A 13,464-nucleotide genomic window follows, 5' to 3' on the forward strand; every position below is an offset into this window, starting at 1 on the left:
GATCTAGCTCAAAAAGGGGCCAGTTATGGAGCACATCTGGAATTGTGAGCTGGACCAATCCCCTCCTGGGGAGCCTTGGGTGGGGAGGGAGAGGAGGGGAGAAGGGTGTTTGGTGAGGTGGCAAAGAGGAGCATCGGTGCCCTGTAGGTCTGGGTTAGTCTGAGGACTGACTCTGGGTCAGTGTGACAGTCCGTAGCTCCTGGGAGGGGTGTGTGTGTGGCGATGAGCGACACTCCCCTTTCTGGGACTGAAGAGGCTATTCCTGCTGGGTTGGTTGGCAGACGGAGGCGTCCTGTCACTATAGGGTGACCGTCTGGAGGTTCCAACTTACTGGGGATTGGGGGAGGGGTGGAATCAGGTCTTCCTTCAGCTCAGCACCTCGTGTGCTTAATTACAGTAGCCTACTCCCCCAGACTCCCAGACTTCAGAGCGTACTTAATTACTCCAGAGTAAACTCCTAGAATCACTCACCATTAACCTAACTTTGAGAATTCTAGTTAGGCTCGGCAGCTCAAGAATTCCAGGGTTTCTCCCTGGGACTGCCCCTGACTCTTGCTCATCCCCGGCTGAGTTTCTCCCTCCCAGGGTCACCGAAGGGGCCTAGGTACTTACGGCGCTTGGAGATCTGCAGCCGTTTCGCCCGCAGCTGGCTCACCAGAGCTCTTTCCCAATCAGTCCGGAGAGACGCGGCCCCAGCGGAGTGGCCTGGGTGTCTTCGACTTCTTAAGCGCAACAGCGGCAAGGAGTCCGGGGGCAGGAAAGTGGGGGAACCCCGCCCCGAGACCAGGCAGTGCCAGGGCTGTAGGCGGCCCGGGGCAAACGTGGCCCCTGACCCCGGCGCCCTAGGACCCGGCCTGCCGGCAAGAGAAGGCTGCCCTGACTGGAGAGAGACTGGGGAAGGGGGGGCGGATCTTGGGCTTCCTGGCAGTGTCTGAGTCACCTGGGAGGCCCAGCCGTGCTGGGCTCGTCTGCTAGAGCATTCCTGCCAGCTTACCTGGGATACATGTGCTGTTCTCTCTGCCACTCCTCGCTCTTGAAGACTCTCTGGCTGAATACTGCCGAAGGCTTGGTTTCCTCTCCAACTCTCTCTCTGTCTCTCTCTCTCATCCCTCCTCTTCCTTAGAGGTGTCTTTCCCTAGGTTCACTTAACAGATAAGTAATCTAAGGTAGTAACTCCCCCTTCCTGGATCTGAGTTTACTCACCTATAAAGTAAGGAAATTTGGCTAAATGATTTCTTCGATCCCTTTCAGTTAAAATATTCTATAATTCCCTCTTACAGCCCCAGGACTGCTCTCCTGGCTCCATCAGGACTCGATCCTCCCACTTTTGCTGACCTCAGGGCTTTGAGTAAGGGTCCACTGGCCTGGGTAAATACAAGTCATATTTTGAGGTTTTGCTATATCTCTTCCCTCCTCTCCAACAATCATTTGCCCTGTGAAACCTAGCTAAAATCTCAGAATTTCAGGTTCGGAATGTTAGAAACCATCCAGTTCAAGGGCTCTTAACCTAGAACTTATGAACTTTTAAAAAAAGTTGATAAATTATTTCAATATAATTGGTCTCCTTTGTGATCCTGTGTATTTTATTTTATGCATTTACCAGCCTGCCAAAAGAGCCCATGACAGGAAAGGACCCCAAATCTTGTCCAGCCCGACCCCCGTCCCCATTTTCCAAAGGAAGAACCCGAAATTCCTGGAGAGGAAGTGTCCCATGGAGGTTATATAAAAAGAGACAATCTGAGCCAAGATGAGAAGCTAGATCTATTCTTGCCTTCTGACCTGGTGCTCTTTCAGTCCAAAGGTGACCATTGCTACAAAATATGATTCTTCCTCAGGGATGTGTGTGAAAGTGCATGTGTGTTAGAGAGGGCTGCTGCTTGTGCTGCCAGGAAGACTCAGTCCTTTCCCTCAGCCTCCTTTATTCCATGGCTAGACAGGAGCCCCTCAGGTCTTTAATTCAATTCAGTTCAGCAAATATTTTACTGAACATTGTGTAGAAGATACAAAGACAAAAAAAATTAGTCCTTGCCTTCAAAATGCTTACATTCCACTTAGGAAGGAGTGTGTGTGTGTGTGTGTGTGTGTGTGTGTGTGTGTGTGTTGGGGGGGGGGTGGATATAACCTACACATAATTAAAGACAAGATGTTGTTTGTTCTTTGTTTTCAAAGAGGACCAATGACATCATAGGATGACTTGACTCCCTTGTGAACTGGATTTAAGCGAGGCAGGATTTCAAGAAGTGGTCAGCCTCATTCTAAGTCTAGTGGCAAGACAAAAATCAAGGTGACTGATGGTGGCTGGGGATGCAGTGGATGCCCTTGACATCTTCAATGCCTGACCAAGCTCTTAGATGGGAAGAAGGTGGCCTGTAAGACTACAAGATTTAGAATTGCAAAGGATCTTAAATTAATCTAACTATGGGTAGGGACTATGTCTTATACCTCTTTATACTTGGAATGGCACCCTGGGCACAGTAGATATTCAATAAATTCTTGGTGAATGAATGAATAAATGAATATGTTGAATGAAACCCTAGGGTTGGGAGAGCTTTACAGGTCCTACTGACTTCTGACAAGTCAACTTGTGGTAGGGAGGAGAATCAGTTTGGTTCAGAGAGTCCTGGACTTAGAGGCAATATATCTGTAGGGTATTCTCTAAGCTCTGTCACTCACTCACCAGGTAACCCTGGAAAGGGCACTGGCCCACTCTGTGACTCAATTTCCCTTCACTTCCCCATACTGGGGATTTCATGCCCCTAATGGTTGCATGTTCTTCATGATTTAACACAGTCTGGTTGGTTGTTGTCCTTTCTCAAAGAGGACTAAAATGACATCTCTATGTTAGAGTCAAGTTACAGTGTGTCCGACTGTGGCTGATCAGACCAATATAAGCTCAGGAAGCTCTACCACAGGTGGGACACAAATAGTCCATGTGAACATTTGGGGTGCATTCTCTAAATTTGAGCATCTCGAGTTTCTTTTGAGCTACAGTGCTCATAGAGCAAAACAGCTGATTATGAAACAAACTAGCTGATTGTGTAGTCTCTTCACTCTCAGTCCTGCCCCTCCAGCTCTCTCTAACACATGTACACTTTCACACACATCTCTGAGATTCTCCCAGACCTTCCCCATGTCCCTAAAGAACCACCACAGAAAGGAAGGATATGAATATAAAAAGTAAATGTGAATTGGAAGAAGGTGAGATTTGTCCTCTGCAAATAACAGTACTAGCTGAACATTGCCTAGTAATCATGACCAAGTTAGCCTCAAAAAAGAAATGGAGAGGTGGGGGTCCATGGGTGTGGAACGTTGAGTATACCATTAAAGTTGGTCAGTGTGTTATTTAGTCCTTCTGAATTTAAAAAAAACCTTGAAAAATTTTTATATAAGAGATGGCTCTCTGAGGGGGAGGGGGAGGGGGAAGGATAAATTTGGATATGAAGGCAATGTAACAACAACAGAAATCAATAAAATTTGGCTGAAACCAAATAATAATACTAAGGACGAAACTATCTTGAGACAACTAGTTTGAGGCTGTAGGTAACTCTGGAGAACCAGGTGGGCAGGGGAAGTATTCCTGGGTACCCTGAGGGTAGAAGTTAAAGAAGTCTTTCACAAGACTGGAAGGAACCTAAGAGATGATACAGTCTGGCCTCCTCATTTTACTGAGGAAGAGACATTTGGGGCCAGAGAGGTGAAGTAACTTGTTAGTGACAGATTTGGGACTTAGGTCAATCTCCTGAGTCTCAGTCCAGGGCTCCTTCCACAGAACCAGTAGTTCCTTGTTCCCCTAGAAAGGCTGCCAGGCTGCAGCTGCCTTGTCTCTGGAGTAAACAGCTCCAGAGAACTAGAGGGTCTCCCCGCCCCACTCCAAACCAATGCTCCCAATTCTGGGCTCCTCTCCCCACCTCCTACCCTTGCAGTGTGGTTGTGGTGGTAACCCCCATCCTGGCATACTACCCACATGCCCTGGCTACACTCCAGACCAAAGGCCCTGGCCCTCAGCCTCCATCAGCAGTCTGCTTCCCCACCCCCATCCCAGCGTCTGGCCTGCATGCAGATCGTTTTCTTGCTTCCTGTCTTAGCCAGTCAGGCGGGTGACTGGGCTGCTACAGCTGGATGCCAGCTGCTGCCGCTGACTCCCTAGGGAATGATGGGGACCAGAGCCATGGCCAGGAAGAGGCCAAAAGGCAAGTTTCCTGTCCACCTCTATCCATCCTCTTTACCAGGGTAGCTGTTAGCAATACTATGGGTTCAGCCACCAGCAGTCCTCAATTTGACTCCATTCTCAACACAAACAGAAATCATGAGGGATCCTAAACTTAGAGCTAAGAGAGACCTTAATGGCTGTCTAGTCCAGGGGTGGGGAACCTGTGGCCTCAAAGCCACATGTGGCCAGCCCTCTAGGTCCTCAAGTTTGACCCTTTGGCTGAATCCAAACTTCACAGAACAATTTGAGGACCTGGAGTGCTACATGTAGTCTTCAGGCTGAAGGTCCCCCACCCCTGGACTAGACAGCCCCTTCCTTTTGCAGATAAGAAGGCTTGGTTTCACCCAAGTGATTTGCCCAAGGTCACACAGGTACTAAGTGTTAGATTGGAACTCTGGTCCTCTAATTCTAGGCCCAGTGCTTTGGCTTCTCCAGAGTGGCCAGAGCTCTTCTGCCTCCTTATCAAGTGGGATAGCCTAGGCTGACTCTGGTGAGGTCAGAGCCCCAAAAGAGGAGAGACAGGAGGCAGGATAGTGTCATGAAAGGAACAAAGAACCCAGAGCCAGAAGACCCAAGTCCTGGGTCAGCTCCATACTAGGTCTGCTACATTTAGCGAAGTCACACAATTTAGTTTTCAGCCTCTTTAAAATGGGGAAAATAGCATCTGCCTGACACACCCCACAACCAGATTGTAAGTGCAGTAGAAATGTGAGTTATTGCTCTTATAAGGGGCCGAGGGGGCTAGTTCCAGTCCTTCATCTTTCCCCGTCCCCTGACAAAGAATTTCTTGGACACCGAGGACCCTTCTTTCCGCCTCCTCTACCCCCTGGTTCTCTTGAGTACCTGAGGAAGGCCGATGTCTCTAGAGCTGAAGACACAGCTATTCTTGCCCTGTTTCCTTGGTGCACGGGATATTAAGACTTCTCCAGATCCCCTTCTCATGCAGCCAAATAACAGCAACTCCTATTTCTAAAGCTCCTCACATGGATTCTTTTGCTTGATACTTCAAACCTCCTGTAAGGTAGATGGTGAAAAAACTGTTATCTTCATCTTGCTAATGAGGAAACTAAAATCCAGAGACCAAGGACTCACAGGATTAGTCAGTGTTTGACTACCGATGTCTCTGGACTCCCAATCCAGTGCCCTATCCACCATCATTCCTCCTCAGCCATACACAGGGCTAGTTACACCCTTGATCTCATCATCACTCACGTGTACCACCTCCATGACCCAAAACTATGAAATTCCTTTACCTGATCATAATTTCCTATCCTTCCACCTCTACCTGTGCCTCACCTCTTCTAAATCTAATTCCCTCCCACTCAGTGCTTCTGTGCCCTCAATCCTGAATACTTAAACTCCACCTACCATGGCCTCCCTATTCAGTCCTTCCTTTCCCTGGCCATCTTCCAACCTTCTGGCTTAACAATGATGGCTCTCAACCAACTGTGCTGGAAACGATGTGCCAGGCTAATTCACACTATAGTGGTAATGACAGATAATGGCTCAATATGTTGTATACCCAGGGGGTTTGTATTATGATAGAGTATCAAGCCTTAGTAGCCCTGGGTATCAAACTCAAAATATAGTTTCATTTTAAATTTATAGCACTTATCTATTTCATAAATCATGAAATATAGTATAGTCCCAAAAGTCTTCCAGTTTTAAGTCTTTAATAACATAAAATTGCACTAAAACTTTTGGGACACAAAATATTAGAAGTGGAAGGGATTGTAGAGATCATCACCCTTAATAAAAGGATTTGTTCTGTAAAACTTGGACTCAGTCAAAAGGCCACACCCGAGGACCTAGAAGGCCACGTGTGGCCTTGAGGCTGCAGGTTCCCCACCCTGTTAACCCTTTATTTTTAAAATGAGGAAACTGAAGCAAAGAGAGGGTAAGTAACTTATTTAAGAGGATGCCACTAATTAGTGGTTGTACAATGCTTTGAACTCTGGCCTCCTGACTCCAAGTCCAATGCCTTATTGGTACTGGAGACTTCGTGCCATACCTGCAACCCTTCTCACATGCAAATCAAATGAATTAAGATAATACGAAAGCCACATCTATGTTTTCTTTTGGGTGGTTTTCAAAAGTCCACTTCCCTTAAGCTTTTAAACCAAGTTGATGTTTGCACTATTCTAAAAGATAGGGCTCTAAACAGAGGCATGAAAATCTCTTGCTTTCTCTGAGCAATTCTGGAAATTTCACATTAAAGAAAAAGAGCACTAGGCTGAAAAAGGATATCTGGTTATGAGAAAATGCTCCTACAAAGATAATTTTGTGCTAATTCCATGAAATTCCTGAGCAGCTATGTGATAAAGGCATTAGTATAGGAGTCAGAAGACCTAGGTTCAAATCCCAGTTCTGCCACTATGCTACTGCTGTCTTCTAGAGCAAATCATTCATCCTCTTAGGGTCTCACTTGTTCTGTAAAAGGAAGTTGCTGGACTAAATGATTTCTAAGTTTCTTTCTAACTTTAAATCCTATGAGATACTATGATAAATACAAAACCTCCTCATTAAAATTCATAGTAATTGGAAAGAAATTGATTTTAACATCCACATTAGAAAAACAAAGTTGATGAAAAACATGTTTCCACGATTATCACTTGCAACTGGATAGAAAGAACATGGATATGCAATGTTGGGGCTTGCAAACAGCCCTATTTCATCTACAGGACTTGGGTTTAAGGTCTCTGCCTTAATCCACAGTTCTTTACTGCTGCCTAAAAACATGCTCAGGTATCCTTAAGAACAAACAAAAAACCCATCTCACTTGATCCTGTCGTTTTCTCAATGTGATATTTCTCCTACATTTCACTATCCAACTCATCTACGCTGGCTGCGTCCTCACCAAGGGGTGTGCTAGAGCTAGTCTTAACATCTCTTGTTAAATTTTCAGTGTGAGCATTTACATGTCAGAAATCTGCAATAGCTACAAATCACAGTTTGATTTATTTATGAATTGCTAGACTTAAGAAAGTGTTAATAATGCAAATTAAACTTAAAAGCGTAAGTGCATACATTTTCCCTCCTGGAAAGCCTGGTTGTTAAATATTTACCAGCACACCTCTGTTTTCCTCTAGAAATATTGCTTAAACTCAGCAGGCGTGTAGGAGAAGGTTCAAGGAATGAAGTAATCACCTTCTGGAGGCCTGGTAACTGTGTGACAGCAATGACAACAACTGGCATTTCTATAGGGCTTTACGGTTTGCAAAGTGCTTTGCATCCATGACCTCATTTGAGCCTCATAACACTCCAGCTCAGCAACCTCATTTCTCAATCTCTTATATTTTGGCTTCCAACCCCAGAACTCTACTGAAACTGTTTTCAACCATCTCTTTCGGTTAAATCCAAAGGGCTTTTCTCTTTTTTTCATATACCAGACATCGCCATCATCCTCTCAACCCCCCAGCCCCCACCTTTTCAGCTACCTTTTATGTTTTATCCCATTTATGGGACATTTGTGTTTTATTATGTGTCCCCCGTTAGAATGTAAACTCATTGAGGGCAAGGACTGTCTTTTTGTTAGGATTTGTATCTCTAGCATTTAGCACAGTGCCTTGCACCTAGTAAGAGCTTAATAAATTCTTGTCAGCTTCATTTATTGACTTGACTTGACTTTCCTCAGTCCTCATCCTCCTTGACCTCTTTGGAGTTTCTGATATTTTGGACTACCCCCTCATTCTGGGCACTGTTTTTATTCCCTACACTACTCTCTTCTGTCTTCCTGCTCCTTCTAAGTCCTCTTTACTGGTTTTCCATCCATGCTTTGCCATCAAACTGTGAGCTTCCCAAAGATCCTCCTCTCACCTCCTCTCTTCACCTCCATTCCTCTTCACCTCCTCACTCCTGCTTTTCCCTTCCCTTCTCTTCCTTTTCCTTCCTTTCTTTCCCTTCCTTTCCCTTGTCTTCCCTTTCTTTGTCTTCCCCAGTTTTGTCTTTTCTTGTCTTCTTTTCTTTTCCTCCTCCTCCTCCTCCTCCCTCTTCCTCTTCCTCATCCTCTTCTCTTCTTTCCTTCTCTCTCCCCCCCCCCATACTCTATACGGTGGTCAAAATAATCTTCCTGTGGTACTGTCTGCCCCCATATCTCTTGCCTGCTCAAAAATCTTCAATGGTTTTTCATTGACTGTAGGATAAAATATCTGTTGCCATCACTTAGCAAACTCTTTAAGCCTAGATTTAAAACCTTTCATAATCTGGTTCTCTTCAAGGTGTCAGGGCACATGCCATCCTCTATGGGAGGTACCCTTCAGAAAAATGTCCACACCCTGTAATCTCATGATGTTGATTGGGTCCACCTTGGCCTACCTGGTATATCACCTAGTTACTGGGTCCCAACAGAAAGTAGACTCCCTGAGGGTCAGGGAGGGTTTTGTTTTTATTTCATGTTCCCTATACTTAGAACAGAGCCTGACATATAGCATACACTTAATAAATTTCTCATGGATTGAATTGAATTGTGGCAATTAAAGAATCAATAGAGAGGGAGGAGAACCAATTAATTCAGCAAAGTGGCAGGATTTAGAACAAGTCAACATAAATCATCAGCATTCTTGTATGTCATCAACAAACCCCAGCAGGAAGAGCTAGAAAGGGAAATCCCTTTCAAAATAACTATAGAAACTATGAAATATTTGGGAGTGTATCTACCAATATGTATCTAGGAACTATATGAATCTAACTATAAAAGACACTGGGTATCTAGGTGGCATAGTAGATGGAACACTGAGCTTGGATTCAGGAAGACTCATCTTTCTGAGTTCGAATCTGGCCTTAGACACTTAGCTGTGTGACCCTGGGCAAGTCATTTAACCCTGTTTGCCTTGGTTTCCTCATCTGTAAAATGAGCTGGAGAAGGAAATGGCAAACCACTCCAGTATGTTTGCCAAGAAAACCCTGAAATGGGGTTATGAAGAGTTGGACATGACTGAAATGACTGAACAACAAATAAAAGAATTTTGAAGAAATATAGAACAAGGTAATTGGAGAAATGTCAATTACTGATGGGCAGATCAAGCCAATATAATAAAAATGACAATGCTACCTAAATTAATTTACTAATTCTGTTCTGGGTCAATCAAACTCTGACTTTGCCACCACCCAGGTGCTCGCCCTTTTCACCTCACATTTGTTCCATTGCAATAGGCTGGTTGGTTTGCCAGTCTGAGTCTCTCCCCACTCCAATCCATCCTCTATTCAGCTGTCAAAGTGATCTTTTTTTTTTCTAAAGTCTGACCATTTCACTCCCACTATTCAATAAACTCCAATGGCTCCCTATCACTTCGAGGATCAAATCCTCTGTTTGGCATTCAAAGCCTTTCATAACCTGGTCCCTTCCAACTTTTCCAGTCTTCTTATACCTTACACTGCTCCTCCCCATAAACTTTACAACCCAGTGACACTCCTTACTTTAAAAACAACTTCTTTACTGTTCCTTGAACAAGACATTCCATCTCCAGACTCTGGGAATTTTCACTAGCTGTACTCTGTGCCTGAGCTACTCTCCCACCTTAAATCTACCTCCTGGTTTCCTTCAAGTCCCAGCCAGAAATCTCACTTTCTAAGGAAGGCTTTTCTGATTCCTCTTATTTCTAGTGCCTTCCCTCTATTATTTCAAATTGATCTTTTACATAGTTTTTAAAAAAATATTTGCTTGCATGTTGTCTACCCCTTTAGACTGTGAGCTCTTTGAGAGCAAGGTCTATCTGGCAGTGGATAAGAAATCAAGTGGTAGAATAGTGGAGTAGCTACAACATACAGCAGTAAATGGCCATAGCAATCTAGTGTTTGGTAAACCCAATGATCCAAGTTCTGGGGGCAAGAACTCACTATTTGACAAAAATTACTGGGGAAACTAGAAAGCAATTTGGCAGAAACTAGGTATAGACTAACATCTTACACTGTATACCAAGATATGGTCAAAATAGAAACATGATTTAAACATAAAGGGTGATATCATGAGCAAATTAGGGGACTTTGGAAATTTTTACCCATCATATCTATGAATAAGGGAAGAATATATGAGCAAACAAGAGATACAGAAAATCATAGGAAGTAAAATGTATAATTTTGATTACATTAAATTAAAAAGCTTTCATTCAAACAAAATCAATGCAGCCAAGATTAAAGTAAAGCAGGAAACTAGCAGGGAAGGTGGAAAATGTTACAGTAGTTTTCTCTGATAAAGGCCTCGTTTCTCAAATATATAGAGAACTGAGTCAAATTTGTAAGAATATTGAGCTATCCTCCATTTGATAAATGGTCAAAGGATATAAACAGGCAGTGTTCACAAAAAGAAATCGAAGCTATCTATAATCATATGAAAAATGCTCTAAATCACTATTGATTGGAGAAATGCAAATTAAATATACTCTGAGATACCACCTCACACCTATCAGGTTGGCCAACATGATAGAAAAAGGACATGACAAATATTGGAGAGAATGTGAAAAAACTGAGACACTGATACACCGTTGCTGGAGTTGTGAACTGGTCTGATCATTCTGAAGAACAAATTTGGAACTATCTCCCAAAGGGCTATCAAAACTGTGCATACACTTTGATTCAGAAATACTACTACTAGGCCTATATCCCAAAGAATTCAAAGAAATAAGAAAAGGATCTATAGGAACAAAAATACTTATAACAGCAATTTTGTGATGGCAAAGAATTGGAAATTGAGAGGATGCCCATTAATTGAGGAATGACTAAAGAAGTTGTGGTATAAGATTGTGATGGAATACTATTGTACTATAAAAAATAACAAGCAGAATGGTTTCAGAAAAACCTGTGAAGACTTATATGAACTGATGCAAAGTGAAGTGAGCAGAACCAGGAGATCATGGTACACAGTAACAGCAATATTGTAATGATGATCAACTCTGAAAGGCTTAGCTACTCTGATCAAGACAATTTCAAAGGACTTATGATTTAAAAAAATGCTATCCACATCCAGAGAAAGAATTAATGAAGTCCGAGAGCAGATTGAAATATAATATTTTTCTTGCCCCACCTTTTTGCAACACTGCTAATATGGAAATATGTTTTGCATGATCTCATATGTATAATTGATATCATATTGCTTGCCTTCTTCATGGGTGCGGGAGGGACTAGAGGGGAGAGAGAATTTGGACCTCAAATTTTAAAAATTCAAATATGAAAAAAATACATCAGGGTCTGTCTTCCATCTTTCTTTGTATCCCCAGTGCTTAACACTGTACCTGCCACATAGTAGGTGCTTAATAAATGTTTATTGACTGATCGACTTACTGACAAAGGAATATTTTATAGAGCCAGGGAAAAAATTCATCTGATGGAACAGAATGTCAAGAATTTCAATGATAATAATGGGAGGGGAGGAAGGAAAAGAGCCTAGTGGTACCAAATCTCAAACTATACTAGAAAGCAATAATTATTAAATTTATTTGGTACTGGTTAAAAACTAGATAGGTTTTTCAGTGGAACAGATTACGTACACAACACACAAAATCATATAAACACAGTAGCACAGTATTTTATTAACCCCCAAGCCCCAGTTACTGAGGGAAGGACTCACTACAAAAAGTGCTGGAAATGTGGATAGCAGTCTGGCAGAAATTAAGTTAGATCAGCACCTCATACCATATGCCAAGATAAACTCCAAATGGATACATGAATTAAATATAAAAGGTCATATCATAAACAAATTATAGGAAGAAATTACTTTTCAGATCTATGAAGAATTGAGGCATATATGACTAAACAGGAGATAGATAGGATCACACAAAACAAAATGGTTAATTTTGATTATAGAAAATTTCAAAGTTTTTTGCAAAACAAGTCTAACGTAGTTAAAGTTAATAGAGAAATAACTAAATTAGAAAGATAATTTTGCAGCAAATTTATCTAAAGTCTCATATCTAAAATATGTAAAGAATTAATTCAAATCTACAAAACTAAGAATCATTCTCCAACAGATAAATGGTTGTAAGATACTAATAAGTAGTTTTCAAAGGTAACAATCCAAGCTATCAACAACCATATGAAAAATGCTCTAAGTCACTAATAATTAGACAAGTGCACATTAAACCAACTTTGGGATTTCACCTCATACATACCCACCAAACTGACTCAAAAGGTGAAAATTACACATGTTGGAGGGGCTGCAGAAAAAATGGCACACTACTTCACTGTTGGCGGAGCTGTGAAGTGGTCCAGGCATACTGAAAAGCAATTTGTTAATACACATATACACCCCTAAATTATTACACAGTGCACATTCTTTCACTATACAAGTACTATATTATGTGTGTGTGTGTGTGTGTGTGTACGTATTCTTTGACTATATACCGTGACTAGGCCTATATCCCAAAAAGATCAAAGAAAGAGGAAAAGGATCTCTATGTATTTGTAGCAGTTCTTTTTGGAATAGGCCCAAACTGGAAACTAAAGACTGTTTTCTTATTGGGAAACAGCTAAACAAAGTATGTTATATAAATGTAATGGAATATTGTTGTGTCATAATAAAATGACAGAATGGAAAATTTCAAAGGAAATTGAGAAGCCCTCTACAAACGGATACAGAGTAAAGTGAGAGCTAGAGCAATTTATGAAATGACAACAATATTGTAGAGAAAAACAACTTTCTAATACTTTTTTTATTTAATTTTTTTGAGGGGGGAAGGTAGGGCAGTTGGGGTTAAGGTCACACGGCTACTAAGTGTCAAGTGTCTGAGGCTGGATTTGAACTCAGGTCCTATTGACTCCAGGGCCAGCACTCTGCTTACTGCACCACCTAGCTGCCCAAATTTGTAATACTTTTGAACTCCAATCAATATAGTGATAAATTATGAGTCCAGAAGACTGAAGATGAAACACGGCAACCACCTCCAATGTATCACTAGACTTTCGGTACCTGCAATCCAAGAGATCTAGAGAGGATCAAATGAGGTGACATTTGTAAAGCACTTCTTGCTGTGCCTGGCACATAGTAGGTGCTATATAAAAGTTTATCCCCTTCCCTTCCCCTTGGTTAAGAACACTTACCTATCCGTGGATCATTCTCTTTCCTTAGTGAAGCCAAGATCTTATCTCACTTTCTCCAAGCTCGTTTACTCCTGTGTATTCATTCATCGATATTAATCCATAAAACATCTTTAATTTTTGCTCACTACTTGCTCTGATAAAGAGATTTATTGCTTATCAGTGAATTGCCTTTTGAGTAAACAAAGTTTAGTGAGAGGGAACTAAACTAGTGAGGGTAAGCTAAA

Source organism: Trichosurus vulpecula, chromosome 7 (genome assembly GCF_011100635.1).
Source record: "Trichosurus vulpecula isolate mTriVul1 chromosome 7, mTriVul1.pri, whole genome shotgun sequence".
NCBI lineage: Eukaryota > Metazoa > Chordata > Mammalia > Diprotodontia > Phalangeridae > Trichosurus > Trichosurus vulpecula.